The sequence below is a fragment of the Panthera uncia genome, chromosome B1 (assembly GCF_023721935.1).
Source record: "Panthera uncia isolate 11264 chromosome B1, Puncia_PCG_1.0, whole genome shotgun sequence".
NCBI classification, from domain to species: Eukaryota; Metazoa; Chordata; class Mammalia; order Carnivora; family Felidae; genus Panthera; species Panthera uncia.
Window position 1 is genome coordinate 159,567,320 of NC_064811.1, and position 22,532 is coordinate 159,589,851.

Genomic DNA, 22,532 nt, shown 5'->3' on the forward strand with positions numbered 1-22,532 from the left:
CTTTCCTGGAGCCCTGATTTTACATGAATTCTATTTTCCTGCCCTTCTTTTCCTTCTCTGTCCCCCCAAAATCTAGAACCTTTATGTAGCTACAGTGATTCTGCAGAAGCCAGCCCTCCCTCCTGCCTGGGAAGTAGAAACCAATATAGTGCCTTAATATTCCTAGGGAACATTATTATCATTTGATATGCCAATGTGATAATGGGCACTTTGCCAGTCTTGTCATTTTAGAAGCAAATTGGCTTAAGTAATCACCTAAAACATCCTCTTCCAAGGGACTTCCCCCCTCCCCCCCACATAGCAAATAGCACCTGTCACTTCCAACTGTGAGGCACAGAGAAAATATTTCCCCTCTTAAGTAATACAAGGGATTTGTCTGAAGCTTTTGCAGGCCTTCCATTTAAATAAAGCTCTTTTTTAAAAAATAAAAATTCAATGCACGCTCACAGGATTTCAGTGTTGTCAAATATTCAATTTAAACTCTCTCTTATTTACATTCTCCGTCTGAACAACTGGTATTTCACAGGAGAGTTTTTTTCCCTGCAGAGAGCATTCATGCAACGTAGTGCTGGTGTTATTACCCAAGTGATTCCTGTCTCCTGTATGCTGTGTTCCAAAGCCTTATCTCTATTGTTCCCTTTGTCCCTCCAGCGCTGAGCGGGCGTTCTCCACACAGCAGACAGCGATTTTCCGTCTCTCAATAGCCTGATTCAAATGGGATCGATCGGAGGAAGCCACAGCCTGAGAACCACTGCAGCTGTGCTGTGCCCAAGGGTGTGAAAGGTCCCTGCTCCCCGGCCCTGCTCTCACTGTGGCTTCCGATGTGGCAAGTGGCCTGCCTCTTCCCTTTCTCAGGCATTTCCTCACGTGCCTGTCACCAGGCCAAAGAATTCTGCCTCATTTCTTCACAAAGCACTTTGGTGTGTGCTGTTTCTTTCTGACTTGGGGGCCTGGGAGCAGTAACAGAGTATTCTGTTTGGCCTGCGACAGGCAGCCGGTAACGGGATGGCTCTTGGAAATGATTGATAGCAGCTACACATCTGTGGTTTTGATGACACCTAGGCTGCAGAACAGTCTAACCGTCACTGCGGCTGGGATGAGACTTTTCCTCCTGCTGCCCTTGAGCTGCCCATTGATTGGATCTTGGATTCAAGGCTCTTTAGTTGTTTTCGTTGCTAGAATTTTTGACATATTTGGTTATAAAACTAAGGTAGGTCTTTCTCTGTAAGCTGAAGCCAGGGACATATTGGACCATTACACAGTCAGGAAAATGAAGAATAAATGAGTTAGAGCCGTATCATGTGAGAAGTAATCAGAGACACCCCCCACCGCCTCCCAGGCCACCAACCTGTCACTGCTAAGGGCACAAAGTAAAATGCCAGAAATGCTCTGGACATCCCTGGGAGTTTATGATAGTATAATATGCTGGGCAAAGCAATTGCAAACCCCATTTAATGATACAGGTGACATCCGTTTTAGCTTCATGGGATCTGGTCATCTGAATTTTTCCGAGTTGCTTTATTCACACACCTGAAGACTGAAACAATCTTGAAGCAGGAGACATTACTTCATTATGTGTACAAACAGTAAAAATGCAGAGTCATGTTCTTTAGAATTCCATTGACTTCCCCAAGTTATATGGTAATGGGTGCCATCTAGCCCATGCCCATCCCTCCCAAGAAAGCTGGGCCTAGGGAGAGGAAAGTAGCTTCTTTATGAAAGCCTATATTTTTCTCCTGGCAGAATATGGCCAAACCTCTTGCCTCCTGAATTTCAACTCCCATGTTGCTACTGCACATTGGTACCTCCTAATTCATAAAGTTTCAAATTAAATTCACAATTATTTATAAAAGTTACCTTCTTTAGATAATCAAACCAATGAAACACTATATACAACACCACGTAAATGCATGACTTCTTTCTCCCGTTCACTTGTCAGGACTATCAAGGTCCCATCCAGTGATGATGAGGCTAACAGGAAGAGGGTTGTAAGCTAGGAATGGCTCACTCAGCCAACCAGAACAGCAGGACCCAACTCTTCAAGGGAGGAGTCAGTAATATGAGTCATCAGGACTGAAAGGGCTGGTTAAATAAAAACCACTTCTATGTGGGGACTGGGCTTCAGGAATGAGGACAAAGGAGCGGATTCTGGACAGAGCAGTCAGTAGCTAGACACACGAGGACCGCGCAGAGAGACACAGCCTGATATTGTTGGAATGTCTACTCTGGACAGCTCAGGTCCACCAGGCCCCAGGTAGAAGATAGTGGTATATTCCCAAGCCTCACTCGCTGCTATGCAGGGCTCTCATTGGCTTGGAGACTGGGTCATGTGGGACTCTTAACCCCATCACATCCCCAACAGGACTGGGAAAAAACAAAGTGGCTCCCAACCATACAGGATTCCACTCCTCCACTCCCAGGGATGGGTGTTTTGGCTCTGCATTAACACCTGCCTGTGTCTCTAACATCCATGATATGGAGGACTTGAATCATAGGGCAGATTTCAGTATAGGGAATTCTAATCCATTAACAATGAAGAAGAATTTAGGGCACCAAAGGGCAGACGTGGTTAGAGAGCTGGGAGATCTTTGAACTTCATGTCCATTGTAGTAAGCTAACTTTTGGAGTGGGGGGGCTCATGTCTACTAAGCTGATTTATGTAGTGGGTTAGGCTCAAACTCACAAAGTTTATGACTCAGCAATGTCTGTCTGACATTTATTACCACTCGACAGACTGGCAGTCATAAATCCAGCTTCATTTTTACAGCTAAATAGCTCCTATCATGAGACAAAGGAACAAAGGGAAATAATCCACAGCTGTGCTATTCATCCTGCATCTTATCAAAAAATAGGAAAAAGTATAGAAATGTATAGGTCATGTTGTAATAGTCATATTTATATGCACACATGCAAGTACACTGTGTACAAATACTATCTAAATATATGTGCTAAATTATGCCTGATGCCGACGCCCTGCCTATGGAAACATGGTGAGGAGACGGCATGTCTCATTTCTCTGTGTTAGTGCAAAGCCAGTCATGGGCTCTCCTTGCTAGCTGAAAGTGTCAGGGTCCATGTGCTGAGTCAAAGCCCAACAGAGGGACAGAGCTCAAGCCTGGGGTGGAGGTGAGGGCATGCACAGGAAGTGAAACAGAAAAAGGTGCCCCATGGGAATTCACATAGCTTCTGGGACACTCTGAGCTCTGCTCTGTTGGGAAGCTGTTCTTGGAGTTACACCAGCAGCGACCCTCTCCCACATAAGGTTCTAGTTCACGTATTTTGGTTTTCTTTTTTTGTTGTTCTCTTTTTTCTACAGCACATAATTTTTAATGCTATACAAATAATACGTATAAGTGTATATATAAATACGTACTGTATCATACATATTCTCATATTCTTTTTTCAAAAAATTTTTAATGTTTATTTTTGAGAGAGACAGAGACAGAATGCGAGTGGATTTGGGGCAGAGAGAGAGGGAGACACAGAATCCGAAGCACGCTCTAGGCTCCTAGCTGTCAGCACAGAGCCTGACATGGGCTCGAACTCACGAGCTGTGAGATCATGACCTGACCTGAAGTCGGATGCTTAACCAACTGAGCCACCCAGGAGCCCCACATATTCTTTTTTTTAATGTTTCAAGTTCTTATTTAAATTCTAGTTAAGATATAGTGTAATATTAGTTTCAGGGGTAGAATTTAGTGATTCATCACTTTCACATAACACCCAGTGCACATCACACCACGTGCCCTCTTTAATGCCCATCATCCATTTAGCGGATCCCCCTGCCCACCTCACCTCCAGTGTGTTCTCTAGAGTTAAAAGTCTGTTTTATGATCACCTTCCCTCTGTCTCTCTCTCCCTCCCTCTCTCTCTCTCACACACCTTCTCACTCTATTTTTGAAATGAGAATGAGTGAAATGAGAGATACAGGCAAGACAATTTTACAGGTATCTTCCAGCTCTCACACTGAATGGCTCTATTTTACATTGAACAATTAGCTAATTGGATGGTGGAAAAAAGAGGATGAAATGAAGCTGTCATTTGTTTAAGTTTTACAAAACTATAAGAAAAGTATCATTAGTCCCATTTTAAACATTGAGAAACTAAAGCTCAGAAAACTTACATAACTTGCCCCAGATCGTAGAGTAAATAAATGCAGAACCATATTCTAAATACAGGTTTGTTTTAAATCAGATATCATTTCCCCAATAGCATACTCTTTGTCTGAAATTTTGCATTCAATAAATAACTACTAATTTAATGTATTCATATATGATAAACTTAACACATACAATTCCTCAGCACTTGTTATAAACTGGATTACTAGAGTTTGCAGAAAAAGATAAATCGGTTTTGGTTTCAGTTTTTCCCTCTCAGGGGTGCCTATCACTTCTCTCAAAAGAACTTTGGCTAAAGAAGGTCACTGCAGGGGCACCTGGGTGGTTCAGTCGGTTAAGCAACTGACTTCAGCTCAGGTCATGATCTCATGGTTCTTGGGTTTGATCCCTGCATCAGTCTCTGTGCTGACAGCTCAGAGCCTGGAGCATGCTTCAGATTCTGTGTCTCTTTCTCTCTTTCTGTTCCTCCCCTGCTCGTTCTCTGTGTCTCAAAAATAAATAAACGTTAAAAAAATTAAAAAAAGAAGATCACTGTAAAGGAGAAATGATTTGTTTTCTTCAAATCCCAGCAGTACTTCAGAGAATATCCAAAATTGAGGAAAAGTAGGAACCAGACTACCTTGTACTCAATATCTATAGAGATAAGGCTCTATGGTGGCTGAGAGACACGATTACTATGCAAAAAGGGATAAGGATTGAGTTTAAGTCCTCCCAGAATGGCTTACCATTCATCTGGGAAGTTGGACAGTTTCTGAACCAGTGAGTGCCTTGGGGGGGGGGGGGAGTGCCTTGGTTCATTTACACCTCAAAACTATCAAAGAAGAAAATGGCTGATGCAGTCGCCCAGGTGGAAAGCTCTGCTTATTACATACCCCCACGGGTAGCTTGTAAATGGTAGTTATTAGCTTTCATCACAATTAAACTCTCTACACCTAAAGGACACTGAGAGATGCTACCTTATATAAAGAGGTGGGAGATGGGCTTCTAACTGGCCTTAAGTGGTAAAGAAGAGGATAATGAAGACAGAGTCTTCAAAAAAGATACCTTGTCAAAAGTAGAAACTTGCTGAAATGGCAAATAGTCTCCATATACTGACTGTATTTTCCCGTTACTAATCACTTTTTAAAAATAGCAGCACGTTCTAGGTAAGCAAAAGGGTGGTGGAGAAAAGCACAAACCATTCCCAAGTTCTGAATATGTGCTCCTTAGAGCTAATCAACATGAAAGCCACACAGCAAATTGACAAGTGACAAGAAGAATTAATTCAGAAGAAGAAAGGGAAAACTTGAACCGTTCATTAATGCTCCTAAAGCCAACTGTGGACACCTACAGGACAGGGGCGGTCTCTCTAATGTTCTGATAGTTCTGTCTAGAATCAGAGTTCTATAGATTGCCTTCCTTCCTTGATGACTTTCGTTCCATTGTTTTCAAGCTCAAAGAGATTATGTTTTTGACAAAACAGGGGAACATCCCTACTACTTTGTTTATGCATATGCAACATTAATAATTTCCTTGGAACTAACACCAGGGAGGCTAGTCACTTCCTCCCATCCTGAGCTTCTTGGAGCCAGAGTAGTGGACTGATGGGACATGGGGTTGCCCCAACATGGCAACTCTTTGGACTCTCAGGAATAAAATTATGAACACTAATGTTGTTATTCATGTACACTGATTAACTCTCCACTTAGCTGTGAAGACGACTTCAAGAGATATGAAAATATACATGAAAAACTTTGACTTCAAAGAACATGTGGTCACTGAGTTGACTAACACAAGGAAATCTTACCTTACAATCATTGGTCGTCTTACAGTCAGACTTTTAATCATTTGAAGAGTGACAATTCAAGTAGAAAATGTGCTAAGAAAATAGCAAGGATGCAAAACAGGAATTCATTATCGTGTATATCAGTTTCACTTTTATTTCTTTAATTAAAAAAATGAATAAGTTTAGCAGCCAAATGTCCTACATTTGTACATTATTTAAACATTCTGAAGGAGAAACAGTCTCTGCGGATCCTAGTGCCCACCTGTGCAATGAGGAAATTTGAGCGGGACTTCAAATAACCACAGATGATGTCAAAGTTTGGCGCGTAACAATAGTTAGACTGTTCTTCAGAAACAATGTAAAGTGTTAGTGATAGCTGGAGGTGGGGTGGGGGTGGGGACGGGTAAAATAGGATTTTTTTTCCCTTACTCATATAATTTGAAGATTATAGAATGTGGTTTTTAAAGGTCAAAATGAATTGCTAATTAAGTTGAGGCATTTGAAATTAGCAAATAAAACTGCTACTCAGAATAGTGACTAAGGAGTAATTAATCATACAGGAAAAAACTGGCACCAAAGTAGAGCCAGTAATAAAATTAGCTCTTAAATAGTTGCCATAGACCCTTCAGACAATGTTACTAAGAAACTGTGAGATATTCATTTCTTTCTTTTCTGTTTAGGCTACACCCTTTCAAAAAGACTGTGTTCAACATTTTTCTAGAAAGATACAAATCAAAACAGATGTCTAGCCACACAACCTCTCTTGTAAGTATTCAGAAATATCTGAACTAGTTTTGACTCTTCCCTCTATGTTTTACTCAACATGTGAAGTAATGAAGGGTTATGTGATCGTAAGCATTACCTTAAACCCACTCTAATTTTTAAATATAAATCACTGACAATTTTGGGCATTTTAACGATTATGATACAAAATTACTTAATACACTCTTAAAAACCAGTGTTGACCACCCCCACCCCCAACCTTTGAGAACGCCTGCTTTAAAATCTGCTTAAGAAAAACATTTTGGTTTTGCTTGTAGGTGCTTTTTGTTTCCTTAGGTGCTACATTTGCCAGACTTGAGTTTGAGTCCATGCTGGGACTCTCAGTTTCATTTTACATCAAGATGTTCGTATATTAAGTTTAAAGCCAAATTTACCAACATGAATATTACAATGAAATACCTAGATAGTTAGTTTGACATGCAAATCTTAAACTAGAAAGCAAACTAAGGCAGCATTTATATAGAGATTTATATTTTTAAGCACTTGACATTTATTTATTAGCTAATCCACACCACAAACCTATGAGGTAGTTTAGCATGACTTTAGTATGAATAAAGTAGGTAAGAAGACAAAAAAAGAAAACAAAATCTGTTCCCACAGTAATATGTTGATCAAACCCTCCTCATTCTGGTCATAAAAGGGCAACAATCAATTCTTTGTACAAGCTGGTCAAACAAACAATGAATATTCAGCTTGGATGGAATGTAGAGAGGGCGGTTATTTCATTTCCTGACAGTTTAGAAAGTTTAGTTTGTTATTGGAGTTCTAATATTCTGTGCTCACAGTGACTCATCCATAACACCTCCCTCAAAGATCAGCTTTGGAAGAGGTGTGGCCACGGCCCCTCCCCAGGGCTCAAATTTGCCTCTGGAAGTATTAGCATTTATCATCTATCCCTATTCTTCCTCTCTTGGTCTGAGTGGTCTAATAAACTCACTTCAGTAGGAAGGTATAAAGACTCTTGCAGTTCCAATTTATGTTTATATGTTATCTAAGAGACAAATGAAAAACAAACCTACACTGGTCTTTGTGGTCAAGCAATTGCAGATGAGAGATTTATTACGATTTTTATCAGCAAAAGGGATCACTGCGGTCCTCTGTACTTAGCAGATGGTTTTATGATAATACATATTAGCGCACCGGGCTGTGGAGGTTATATATAACGAAAACTCGTTAATTTGGGTTTCACTACCATGGCATTTGTGGCAACTGGTACAGGTGCTAGCCAGAAGCTGACCTCTGTACTTAAAGAAGAAAAACCCTTCGCCAAGTTAAGTGAATTGCATGACCGGGTCTGTAGGAGTATTTTGTCTCTATAAGAAGACATAGACAATTTCAACCACCTAGCCAAGTATCCTTTTAAATACAAAGGAAAAAAAAAAAAACCCTCTAATATAAGGATGCCATTAAGCTTGTGTGTTATTTTAGTTTTGCATTATTTTTGCCTCATTGGAGCAAAATTTTAATGTCAGTACTTCAGTTGACGTTACTCCAAGTACTCAGGAACAGTGAAAGAACTTTAGGTACCGATAATTTGGATAGTCTCTTTCAAACATATAGGGTTCTCCCCTAGGTCCCCTGAATTGAAGTTTTACAGAAAACCCCTGGACTCGTTCTTTTCTCTCCAGGAATCTCTGCTGTCATAGGGTGACTCTGTCAGCGCAGCTCCACAATGGCCAGGTCCCCCTGGGTGTCTTCCTCTCTGCCAGAATTAATTTGGCTATTTGAAAACATTTACCTTGCATCTCACTCCCATCTGTTCATGATGAATTGGAACGTAAGACATGACCTAATAAAACAAATATAGTCGTTCTACTACTACCACTATTGCTACGAATGATAAATCAGAACAGAAAGAACAATAAACAGCTAGCTTTCCAAGGAAGGTTTTTTCCGTCTAAGACTTCCCAAAATATGGATAACATTCATGGGCTCTTCCTGTTTAAAACTTAGTATGTCAACTCCACGGTACATTGGAACAATAATTTCCCTTATTTATGCAAAAATAAATAAAGAAATTTGAAAACAAACAAGCAAACTCTCTGGCAGGATATTCACTTTCACTTGACAGGTTGCCAAGGAGAAATAGAATTTGGACGAGGAATTCTGAAGTAATCCGATTATTATATCCAGAAGCTGATCTGTAAAGGATTTGGCATAGCTCCTTTGTATATCAAGAGATCTATGTTCATGGGCTCATCTATATTAGGTTATTAAAAAAAAAAAAAAAAACGCTTGAGAGTATGAGCTCACTCATTACACACAGACAGAAACAAAGTTGTTTTTGTTTTTTTTTTTTAACTTGGCCAGTGCTTATTTTACAGCAGAATAGACAAAAAAAAAAAAAAAAAAGCACTATTTCACACATTCGCAGACAAGTCACCATTGGAGGTTTGTAGCTCTGTTGTGTGCTTTCCAAAATAGATTGCTTCCCATCGGACCCTCCTTCCTTCCTGTGGGACAGCACGTGGCTGGTGGAGCAGCTGGTCTCTGTAGGCACGGAAGCCGGCAACCCGGGTCCCTCCTGAGTGGGCCCTCTCAAGGGAATGGGACCAAATTTCAAACACCTCAATAACAACACTGTGCGTTTCTAAGTCATTTCATTTATTGCTCACTGAGTCGTAACCACCTCAGCTCTCTGTGGAAAAACAATGGATGTCCAGAAAATCCTGACACCAGGAGACCCATTGCCTGCATGGTCACAATGTACAAAGGGCAACCCCAGCCAGATAACTGAGAAGCATCATGAATAAGAAGGTAAATGTCTGGCTTTGCAGCCATCCTACAGGACACCAGATCTGGTCACGACAGAGAAGAATGAAACCCAGAGAAGGCTTTCTAATTTACACTCAGAGGCATTCCCCATCAGAGAATAACAGTTTTCCAGTCTGCCAGTGGTGTTCTTTCTGAAGTGATTGAACCTTGGCTCGGCAAGAGGACTCCAGTGAGAAACAGGAATAGGGAGACTCGCCACACCCAATTTACTCAGTTCGTCCCAAATCGCCAACACCCCACGTCAAAACCCACAATTCAGGCCAACTTCATAAGAAATGTTCATTTATTTCCCTCTCATTCTAGGGTTTGTAATTCTTCTCTTGGATGCCTTTGGGAAAACATTTCATCAAGGTCAGCTGCTATTCAGACATTTTTGCCTAAGAGGATCATCATGCAGGCAAACGAATTCTCTTCCTAAGCTATTATTTTGGCAGCTTGCGAAGAGAACTTGGCTTAACCTTGAGAAACTGTTCTTTGAATGATCAGAAAAAAAGGATGGGGATTCTTCCTTTATCCACCCTCTTTATTCTCGTTCAGATGGCAAACCCGGCTCGCAGTTTTGAAGGTGAAATGAAGGAGGAGTATTTATGTCCGTTATGTATCTTCTACTAACAGTGACTCATTCTGTTTCTGTTCATGTTGCTGCCAATCATGTTCAGCATGATGAACAAATAATGTTTCTTTCTTGATGGAGGTGCTCTACATCTCAGTCATCAAAGATTTCATGGAATATTTATGTGTTGAAGAAATCTAGAATAAATTGGACATTTAGATTTTCCCACTGTCTTCAAGTTTGAATGATGTTCCCACTGTTTCCTATAGGATTATAATTTAGAACATGTACTAAATAGATTATCAGGAAAGAATTTAAAAATCCATCCAGATATCATAACTTACCACAAAATTAAAAGAAAGAAAGAGAAAGAAAGAAAGAAAGAAAGCTCATTCACTTCCAAAACCAAGATTAGTCATATGTTAATTTGTGAATCCTCATAAGAAATGTTCATTGTTCAAGAAAGAATCCTCCTCTGGTAGTTGATAAGCAATTCTCCACGGCAGAGAAATCCTGACATTTTTTTCTCATCTCTTGATTGATGTTTTCACTACTTATTCTTCAGGCTATAAGACAGAAGGGAACACAGTCTTACCTTCTTTCATAATTACATATTCCAACCTCCCTCTCTCCTTCCTCCCCCCCTTTCTCTGTCTCAATCTCTCCCCCACATCACTTTAGCCACCAAATTAAAGTAAAGCTGGATTTGTATGATGAATCTTTTATATTCTAAATAACCTGTAAGTATAATAACTCAATTACCAATGTCATCTCCATGTAGGTACAAGAAAATATATGCCTCAGTCTTGTCAATCCAGGTACTACATTCATTCTGTAAGTTCTAAAGATGAAATTAACCAATTGGTTTATATTTGTGATGGATTGCATATACCCATCTTTAAGTTTCAGATAGAACGACCTGTAGAACTCTCTTCTTGGGAGGGAGAACAACACTATAGCATTTGGATTTCAAATTACTATTATAAACCTCATTCTCAATTCATTCAGAATTTTCCCTGATAGATATTGATAAACAGGAGAAATGTTCTCTGGTTTTAGTCTCAAAAAGTACTGATTTTTTTTTTTTTTTAGAATAATTACATTTATTTTCCCCATGCTCATCTTACATGCTAAAAAGTACTGATTTAAATTAAACAGCCTACTAATTCTTAAAGGTTTTGGGTTTTGTTTTTCTTTATGATAAGAAGATACTACCATTTATTGCATGCCTACCGTGTGTCAAGAATTTCACACTTATTTTACTTCTAACTTAATCCCCACCTTTAATTTGGATGTCATTTCTTCCCATTTTAACGATGATAACACTGAGGCTTCAATTGGCTAAGTGAATCACACATGTTCATACAGCTGCTTGCGGGGGGGGGGGGGGTGCTGAACCCCAGGAAAGATCTGAATCAAAAGGCAAAAGGCTTGTTGCCATCCTGTGCAGGGAATTTCTCTCACAGCATTGAACATGTCCTCTGGCTGCAACGAGGCTGCCAGAACAGTCTCGGCCTGTAGTTTACAATTATCCCTAAAGCTGTTTCTTAGAGGAGATGGTGTCAGAAACGCTGGAGCAGGTTAGAATCCTTGCATAGATTTTCCTATCCCTCTTTATTAAGAGCTAAATATGGTAGTGGAAATCAGGTAAATGAAGATTCACAAGCTACAAAGGAAAATTCTATCACTCACCTAGAAGCACACGGCATATCGTGAAATTCTATTTTCAAAAAAAAAAAAAAAATGCTGTCATAGAATATTCTTAGGATCCGAATAAGTGTTTGAATGTTGTTGTAGAAGACAGACCAAAAGAAAATGGAAACTACATGTATTTCTGGGTAAAAAAAGATAGCTTTGGAATTTTGCCTTGGAATGACCCTGGTAAGCACAGCCACTTTTAAATGGTTGTTATAAAAAGAAAAATCTTGTTTTGGAATCTCATATTTGATATCTGCGCCATCTGGTCATGACCTGAGGAAATTCTACAATCCTTGTCATTTTCATGTATTAATGTGACATAAGGTTGAAAGTTTTCACTAAGCAAACAAGCATAATCTCATTTTTATAAACTGCAAAGATGAACACTTTTCAGAATAAAATGAGTTTGAAGTGCAGCACCGCCGTGTAATAGTGCAAAGACCAAACACATACGCAGCTGAGCGGCCGTAGTTATGATTACATCATTAAAGGAGACTAGAAGAGACGTGGGTGTTTTTTTTTTTAAACTTATAGTAAAAGTGGTATATTAAGAACTTAATCCCATAAGGAGCAAAAATATCCCCTCTTCCTTTTTATAGTCAGAATAATTATTCAGACCCTCTCTGAACACAGAAGTAATGACAAATTAAAATGTCTTTCAATTCCATATAGCTTTTATAATTATTCATCCGTTACTCTTATTATTGCTGAAAAGCCTCCTTCATATTTTAGACAGCATCCCATTTGATACAAAAGAACACGGACAATTTTACTGCTATTAATAAATATGCAGCCATCCAATCCAAGATGAAAATTATTTTTCATCTGAGAGATAAGCTGCATAATTCATGTATTTTCAGAAATTTCTTTAAATAGAAATTGAAGAAAGGCATAGGGAAAAAGAATTCATTATATAGTTGCCATTTGTGGTGAGGGACAGTGTCTGTTCTCACAGAGTCTGAGAGTTAATTCAATTTGAAGAGAATTTCAATTGCCCTGTATATGTACCAACATACTCATAGAGCCGACTTTAGTTTTGACATCTATCATCATAAAAATGATATAACATAGCTGCCACTTGACTTAAAAAAATGTAACAGAAGATTACTAGGTACTTTTCTTCAGGTCTTGGAATGCAGTTAGAAAAACTTCACAGCAATTTGGAATGGGTGCCTCGCTTTCCAAAAAGAGAACTGTCCATGTCAGTGAAGCATGGGGCTCCATCTGACTTCCGTGAGTTCCAGCCCCTGTAGGAAGGAGTTCCTGACACATGGAGATGGCCTTGCAGGGTAGGCCCACATTCCCAAGACCCCATGCCAAATGAGAAGCACTCTTGCAGGACCAGTTAAGTAAAAAAAGCTTCTGTTTGTACTAGTTGTCTTTTTGCCCATTCAGACCTGGAAGGTTCAGAGGGGGTGGTGTTCCAGACTGGGTCTGAGTGTAGCCTTATGTACACTGGTAAGGATTTCTTTCATTCTTTTGTTTTCATGTGAAGTATAGTTGACACACAATGCTACATTAGTTTCAGGTGTACAACTTAGCCATTCAACCCCTCTCCACATTATGCTATGCTCCCCAGCTCCCCACAGTGCAGCTACCATCTGTCACTGTACAACGCTATTACAATACCATTTACTATATTCACCATGCTCTACCTTTCAGCCCCATGATTTATTTAGTCCATACCTGGACGCCTGTATCTCCCACTTGCCTCCACCCATCTTGCCCCTTTTCCCTCTACCTTCCCCTCTGACAACCACCAGTTTGTTCTCTGAGTTTACGGTTCTGCTTCTGCTTTTTAAAACATTTCTTTGGGGCACCTGGGTGGCTCAGTCGGTTAAGCGTCCAACTTCAACTCAGGTCATGATCTCACAGTTCATGAGTTCGAGCCCCACATCAGGCTCTCTTTTGTCAGCACAGAGCCTTCTGTCTCCCTCTCCCTTTGCCTCTCCCCCACCCATGCACACACACACACACACACACACACACTCTCTCTCTCTCTCTCTCAAAATAAATAAACATTAAAAAATATTTCTTTGTTCATTTGTGTTTTAGATTCCACATATAAGTGAAATCACATGGGGGTATTTGTCTTTTCTGTCAGAATTATTTCAATAAGCAATACCTCTAGGTTCAACTATATTGTCACAAATGGCAAGATCTCCTTCTTTTTACCTAGAAAAGAATTTTCAATACCAAAATTGAACTGTTCTCACTATGGAAGATGACCAGAAACGTGTGCAGTCTTTCTGAGATGTTATCAAGGTCAGGGAAAGGGGTGTGGAATGTGTTCTGAGCAGTGTTTGGAGATGGTTACTGGAGAAAAATTGATGTGACTACCTCACATGAAATGTAAACTATTCAACAAACCAATTAAAAAACTAAGCAGAGTATCCTTAGTCATAATGAAGCCTGGTTTCTGACACCTAGACAGCAAGTTTACAGGGAAATAAGAAATGAAATCATGAAATCATGGACCACGGCTTCTACAAAATGATGGGGCCAGAATGAGTTAGGTTTGTTGGATGAGGAGGAGCTATGTTCCAGACATTTTCCACACACATGTTGTTGAATAATCATGACTTTGATATGCTGCCTGAGATGTTCAATCTGCGGCCTGAGATGTGCCATGAATGACATCTGAGCACTGTCAACTTTGCTCAGTTTATCACCATAGGGCAAAGATAAACCAAATTAAACTAGATTTCCCAAATCAAGCCTCCCTCAATTTTGATTCTTTCCTTTCTTGCATTCCCTAACTTGGCAAACAAGAACTCAAGGAGGAAATTCAGTGTCTCCCTGGCCCATTTCTTTTTCTCCCCCACCCCATAACAAATCAACCACAAGTCTTACTGGCCTCCTATTTTACTCTGAAATACGGCATGTCCTCTGCATCTCCCACCCATGGCCTCTTCCGGGCCCTTGACATTACACTCGGCTTCTATCTGGCACCTTTGCAACCAGCTCTGCTGTGTCATCACACAGGTGTTACAGTGTTTCACTAGGTTCCTACTGGAGAAAAATGTAATAAACAAAGGTCATTTGTGATATGGCCAGGGCTTCTCCTCCAGCTCCATCTTTTCATCAATGACCCCGTAATCATTCTAAAATCCCATCACGGACGTTTCTGAACCTGCCACACTCCCATGTGCTTTTACAGTTTGTATAAGTGCTTCCTTCTGCCTGGGAGCTCATCCTTCACTCCTAGCCTTGCCCAGATTTCCCCATTCCTTTTAGTGGAAGCATGCGTCCTTTAAATATCCTTCCTCTAACTTACCCTGCCCCAACCAAATGCATTTGGAATATTTTGAGCCGCCACTAGGGAGTAGAGAACAAAACCTCAAGAAAATGCCCAAGCCACAGCAAGTGGTCAGTAAACTGCTGTGCCAAAGGATGCAGCGTGTCCTGCTTCTGAGAGTCGTGAATGGCAGGGAATGAGGTGGGTTGCAGAAGAAAGAGGAGAAGAGAAAAAATGTGGGAGAAAAGATGAAGCATGGAGAGAACGGAACAAGGAAAATGGATTTTTGGGCATGGTGCTACCTCTGTGTGATGCCCAAATCTTTGAAATTTGTCCAAACAAATAAAATACTTGCAAAATGTTAGTTGTTAGTGGAAGTTTATGTAGTCTGAGTGATAGGGGTGGGGGTGGAGGGGAGAAGCACTCAAAGTTACAGGGGGAGAAAGATGTAGAAAGACCATAAGACACCAGGAGTTAAAAACACTGGCAGGATGAATTTCTCCAAATCCTTCTTGGAAAAACAAATCCTGTGTATCTATAACCCACTGAATAAATAAATCATTTAAGATTCAAGAATCAGGCTAATTCAGAGAAAAGTCAGCTATTACGAACATTCAAGAAACTGTGAATATTCAGAAGTACAGGATATTTAAAATGAATGCAGGTCTATTACTTCCTAATACACATAGACTAGCAAAATTGACAAGAATGATTTGTAATTAACTTACCAAAACACCTAAGAAAACAAGCCTCCTCTGTTTATATAGAATTTGCATTGTTTATATGCAAATGAACGCTCCCGAAGTACTTGAGAACAATTTATTCCCTTAAGAAGGCAAATATTCTCTCTATAATCTTGTTTACACTATTCATTTGCTTTGCAAAACATTTTTTATGAAATCACAAAATAATGAAATGTGAGAGTTCGAAGGACCCCAGGGATCATATAGGAAAGTCCAAAGTACTCACTTTATAGATGAAAAATTCAACAGAACCCCTGACACACTCATTTACCCCTAGCATTTCTGAGGCCTGCATGCTCACATCCCAATCCCCCTAATTTGGGGGACTCCATTCTTTCTACGATGGGGTGCTAGCCACAACTGAGGCAGATGCAAGAACAAGGAAGTTACAAAGTGTTAGTTAGGCTTTGGGGCATCACCAGGACCCATCAGCCTCCTAGATCTAGGTAAGAGTCCAGTACCCCTTTTCCATTCACTTATAGATTGGGAGGCCTGGTTAGTCTCAGTTTGCTTCTAAGCCTCACTAAGCTCCTACTCTGTCTCCTGCAAGAAATCTCTCCTGACTCCCGCTTCCCTACCCGTCCTAGTTAGGACCCATCCCAAGTGCTTTCTTCTATTGTTTCTGTAACCACATCATATTGCCATCTTGTGTTTACTATCTGTCCTCCCTCCAAAGAAGCCTGGGACTTCTGTATTTTCAATGCTCGCAATAAGTGCTGACAGAGTCAAAGCTTATCCTTCTCCAAAGAAACACATGAGACCAGAGAAGGAATCAATTGGTACATTGGGAAAAAGCCTAACTCCCAGCTACTACATTCCTCAGTTCCTGCTCTATCTTGGGCAAATCCATTTCCAGCCTTCATTCACAGATAAGAAAAACAATTAAGAATTCAAAGCATCTCTATTCTTATCTCTGTCTTCTAGTCTTACAGGTTCGAAGGGCTTGTGATTTAAAGTCAGAAAACTTGATTTTAAACTCCAACACTATTGCTAGTTGGATATTTATGTACTGTGTTTTTACGTTATTGGTTTCAGTTTATCCATCAATAAAACAAAGACATCCATAATATCTTTCCTATAGGAGTGTCATGAGAACTAAATGAGATAATACATATGAATATGTCCAGTAACTACAAAAAATTTAGAGATTTTTCTCTTTACCCTTGCTCCTAATCACTTGAAAATAAATTTCTGATGTAGCTGCTATATCTACTATATAATAAGAAATTGTTTGTTTGTTTGTTTGTTTGTTTTTTTGTCCCAGCTTCTTGGGGTGGAGATTCAAAGCCCTTGGAATTTTCCACTTATTAGGAGTACCTTTGGTTTTTGGTTTTTGGTTTTGGTTTTGGTTTTTAACATTTACAAAGTGACATTTGGCTTTTTTCCCTGTGTTTATTTATTTTTAATTGAAGTATAGTTGATGTACAATGTTATATTAGTTTCAGGTGTAAAGCATAGTGATTTCAGCAGTATATACATCACGAAATACTCACCATGATAAAAACAGTTACCTTTTGTCACCACACAAAGTATACTCAACTAAGGTATGACAAAGGAGGCAATAGCATTACCGTGGGGAAGAACAAAGCTGGAGGTATCACAATTTCAGATTTCAAGATATATTACAAAGCTGTAGTAAACAAAATAGTATGTTACTGGCACAAAATATAGACACACAGAGCAATGGAACAGAATAGAGAGTCCAGAAATAAACCCACACTTATGGTCACTTAATCCATGGCAAAGGCGACAGGACATATAGTGGGAAAAAGTCTTTTCAACAAATGGTGTTGGGAAAACTGGACAGCTATATGCAAAAGAATGAAACTGGACCACTTTCTTACACCATACACAAAAATAAACTCAAAATAGATTAAAGACCTAAATGTGACACCAGAAACCATAAAACTCCCAGAAAAAAAAAAAAAAAAAGGCAGTAACCATGTTGACATCAGCCATAGAAACATTTTTCTGGATCTGTTTCCTCAGGCAAGGGAAACAAAAGCAAAAATAAAACAATTGGGACTACATCAAACTAAAAAGCTTTTGCACAGGAAGAAAGCCATCAATGAAATGATAGGAGTGCCTTTGTTATTCTTGGTAGGCTCTGACAGCTCATGCTAATGAGGTGACTCATGGTAAGTCCCTACATAATTTCAAGATGAAGGCTGGCCATGCCAGAAAGATCCACCATGTGATTAGAGGGGTTGAGGCTTTGAGCCAAATGATATTGTCATGACCTCTGCAGAGGGGAGGAGGACTGTAGAGTTCAGTGATGTGGCCAATGATTTAATCAATCGTGTCTAAGTAACGAATCCACAATAGAAATTCTGGACACTGAAGTTGTCAGAGAGTGAGCTCTACCATCAAATGACAGACCTCAAATCCAAGATCTAGCACTTAGTAGCTCTGTGGTCTTTACTTCAGTCTCCTGATCCATTAGATGGGGATGATATAATAATAGTAGAGATTTCACAGGCTGCTATGGAGATGAAATGAGTTAGTACATATTATATACTCGTCCATATGGAACAACAAATCAGTGTTATCTCTTACTATAATTATTAGTACTAGTATCACTTGGCTACATGGGCCTCTGCATTAGGCTAAGTAGATTTCTGTATCTTCTGTAATTGGCAGAAAGAAAGGATGTTGAAGTGAGATATGCTTTCTCACTACCTACCCAAGGGCAGCTTTAGTTCTACATGTTTCCAGGTGAAGAATCATGGAAAACAATGGCATATAGCACAAAGATAGTGGGGGTGGGATGAATGCTAATATTTGATGGGTGCACAATGTTCCCTCCTGCCAAAAAAAAAAAAAAAAAAAGGCTAAGATTGTGCAGACAATACTGTCCACTATCATACCCAGTCTACAGGTGACTATTTAAATATAAAATAATTAAAACTGCATACAATTAAAAATTCAGTTCCTCAGTCACACTGGCCACATTTCAAGTACTCCATAGGCACACGTAGCTAGTAGCTACTGCACTGTATAGAATAGATACAAATCATTTCCATCATCACAGGGGATTCTACCAGACAGTGCTGGTCTAGAACCACCAAAAGTATTTGAAATCAGATATGTTTTGAAATACAAACCATATTTCTTTTATATGTTCTTTTATGTATATTTATATATAGATACATATATACACAATTATGTTATATATATTTTATATAATTGAATTATAATTAATATACAGTAGTATATTAGTTTCAGGTATACAATACAATTCTATACATACTCGGTGCTCATGATAAGTGTACTCTTAATCCCCTTCACCTATCCATCCATCTTCTCACCCACATCCCTCTGGCAACCACCAGTTTATAATCTATATTTAAAAGTGTTATTTTTTTTTTTGTCTCTGTTTTCCATTGTTCATTTATTTTGTTTCTTAAGTTCCACATACACATGAAAGCACATGGTATTTGTCTTTCTCTGACTATTTCACTTATGTAGCATTATACCCTCCAGATGCACCTGTATTGTTGCAAATGACAAGATTTCATTCTTTTCCATGGTTTTGCATCTTCCTTATCCATTTATCTATGGCATTTTTTATTTTTTATCTTTTTAGGAACCTCCACACTGTTTTCCACAGTGGCTACACCAGTTTACATTCCCACTAACAGTGCCTGAGGGTTCCTTTTCCTCCATAGCCTCACTGACACTTGTTGCTGTTGTTATTGTTCCTGTGTTTTTCATTTTAGTCACTCTGACAGGTGTGAGGTGATATTTCATTGTTGTTTTTATTTAATGCTTATTTATTTTTGAGCGAGTGGGGGAGGGGCAAAGAGAGAGGGGACAGAGGATCCAAAGTGGGCTCTCTGCTGACAGCCGACAGCCTGATGGGGGGTCAAACTCAGAAACCATGAGATTATAACCTGAGCTGAAGTCATATGCTCAACCAACTGAGCCACCCAGGCACCCCATTCATTGTGTTTTGATTTGCATCCCTGATGATTTAGTGATGTTGAGCATCTTTTCACATATCTTTGGTCATCTGCATGTCTTTTTGGGAAAAATGTCTATTCGTGTCCTTGCCTATTTTTAATTGGATCGTTTGTGGGATTTTTGGTGTTACTGTAGAAGTTCTTTGTATGTTTTAGATATTAACCCCTTATCAGATATGTCATTTGTAAATATCTTCTCCTATTCAGTAGATTGCCCTTTTGTTTTGTTGATGGTTTCCTTCACTAGGCAAAGGCTTTTTATTTTGGTATAGTCCAAATAGTTTAACTTTGTTTTTGTTTCCCTTGCCAAAGGAGACATATCTAAAAAAAATGTTTCTATGACTAGTGTAAAAATGGTTACTGCCTATGTTTTCTTCTGGGAATTTTATGGTTTTGGGTCTCACATTTAGGTCTTTAATCTATTTTGAGTGTGTGTGTGTGTGTGTGTGTGTGTGTGGTATAAGAAAGTTGTCTCATTCTTTTGCAGGTAGCTGTCCGGTTTTCCCAACACCATTTGTTGAAGAGAACTTTTCCCATTGTATATTCTTGGCTCCTTTGTTGTAGATTAATGGATCATAAAGGTGTGGGCTTATTTCTTGGCTTTCTAATCCATTCTGTTGATCTATGTGTCTATTTTTGTGATAGTATCATACTGTTTTGATTACTACAGCTCTGTAGCATATCTTTAAATCTGGGATTGTGATACCTCCAGTTTTGTTCTTCTTTTTCGGTATTGCTTTGGCTTTTTGAGGTCTTTTGTGGTTCCATACAAATTTCAGGATTATTTAGGTGTGCCTGGGTGGCTCAGTCAGTTAAGCTCCGACTTTGGCTCAGGTCATGATCTCACAGTTCATGGGTTTGAGCCCCATGTCAGGTTCTGTGCTGATAGCTCAGAGCCTGGAGCCTGCTTCAGATTCTCTGTCTCTCTCTCCTTCTGCCCCTCATCCCCTCATGCTCTGTCTCTCTCAAAAATAAACAAACATTAAAAAAAGTTTTTTTAATTTAAAATTCAAATTTCATGATTATTAGTTCTAGGTCTGTGAAAACTATTGTTTGTATTTTTATAGAGATTGATTGCATTAAATCTATAGATTGCTTTAGGTAGTATGGACATTTTAACAATATTGTTTCTCCCAATCCATGAGCATGGAATATTTTTCCATATGCTTATATCATCCTCAATTTCTTTCATCAGAGTTTTATAGTTTTTGGAATACAGGTCTTTCACCTCCTTCATTCAGTTTACTCCTACATATGTTATTCCTTGGTAGTTAATTGTAAATGAGATTATTTCAAAATTTCTGTTACTTCATTATTAGTGTATAGTAATGTAACAGATTTTTGTATGTTGATTTTGTATCCTGTGACTTCACTGAATTCATTAATCAGTTCTAGCAATATTTTGGTGGAGTCTTTACGGTTTTCTATATACAGTATTATGCTATCCACAAATACTGAAAGTTTTACTTCTTCCTTATCAATTTAGATGCCTTTTATTTTTTTCCTGTCTGATTATTGTGGCTAGGACTTCCAGTACTATGTTGAATAAAAGTGGTGAGAATGGACATCCTTGTCTTATTCCTCATCTTAGAGGAAAAGTTTTCAGTTTTTCACCATTGAGTATGATGTTAGCTATGGGTTTCTCATATACGGCTTTCATTAAATTGAGGTATGTTCCCTCTAATCCTACTTTGTTGAGAGAGTTTATCATGAATGTATCTTGTACTTTGTCAAATGCTCTTTCTGCATCTAGTGAGATATTCATATGGTTTTATATCCTTTATGTTGTTAATGTGATGCATCACATTGGTTGATTTGCAAATATTGAACCACCTTGCATCCTTGGAATAAATCCCACTTAATTGTGGTGAATGATTTTTTAAATGTATTATTGGATTCGGTTTGCTAATATTTTGTTGAAGATTTTTGCATCTATGTTCACCAGAGATATTGGCCTTGTAGTTTTCTTTTTTGTAGTGTCTTTATCTGGTTTTGGTATCAGGGTAATGCTGGCCTCATGGAATTATTTTGGAAATTTTCCTTCCTCTTCTAAATTTTGGAATAGTTTGAGCAGAAGAGGTATTAACTCTTTAAATATTTGGTTGAATTCACCTGCAAAGTCATCTGTTCCTGGACTTTCATTTGTTGAGAGTTTTTGATTACTGATTCCATTTTATTGTCAGTAATCAGTCTGTTCAAATTTTCTATTTCTTCCTGATTCAGTTTTAGAAGGTTAAAGTCTCCAGGAATTTATTCATTTCTTCTAGGTTGTCCAAACATTGACATATAATTTTTCATGTATAATGCATAATCCTTTGTATTATATATAATCCTTGGTATTGCTGTTGTGTTGGTTGTTATTTCTCCTCATTTCTGATTTTACTTGAGTCTTTTCTCTCTCTCTTTTTGATGAGTCTGACTAATGGTTAATCAATGTTATTTATCCTTTCAAAGAACTATGTCCTGGTTTCATTGATCTATTCTACTGTTGTTTAGACTCTTTTTCACTTATTTCTGTTCTAATATGATTTTAATCTTTTCTGATTTTGTTGAGACTTGTTTTGTAATCTAACATGTGATTTATTCTGGAGAAGATTCCATGTACATTTGAAAAGATGATGTATTCTGCTGTTTTGGATGGAATGTTCTGAAGATATCTGTTAGATCCATCTAAACCAAAGTGTCATTCAAAGCTATTGTTTCTTTGTTGATTTTCTGTCTAATGATCCATCCACTGATGTTAAGTGGAGTGTTAAAGCCCCCTACTAAAAGTATATTACTATCAATTTGTTCTTTTATATCTGTAAATGGTTGTATCTGGGTGTTCTCATGTTGGGTGTGATTGTTATATCTTCTTGTTAAATCGTTCCCTTTATTATTGTGCAGTATCCTTCTTT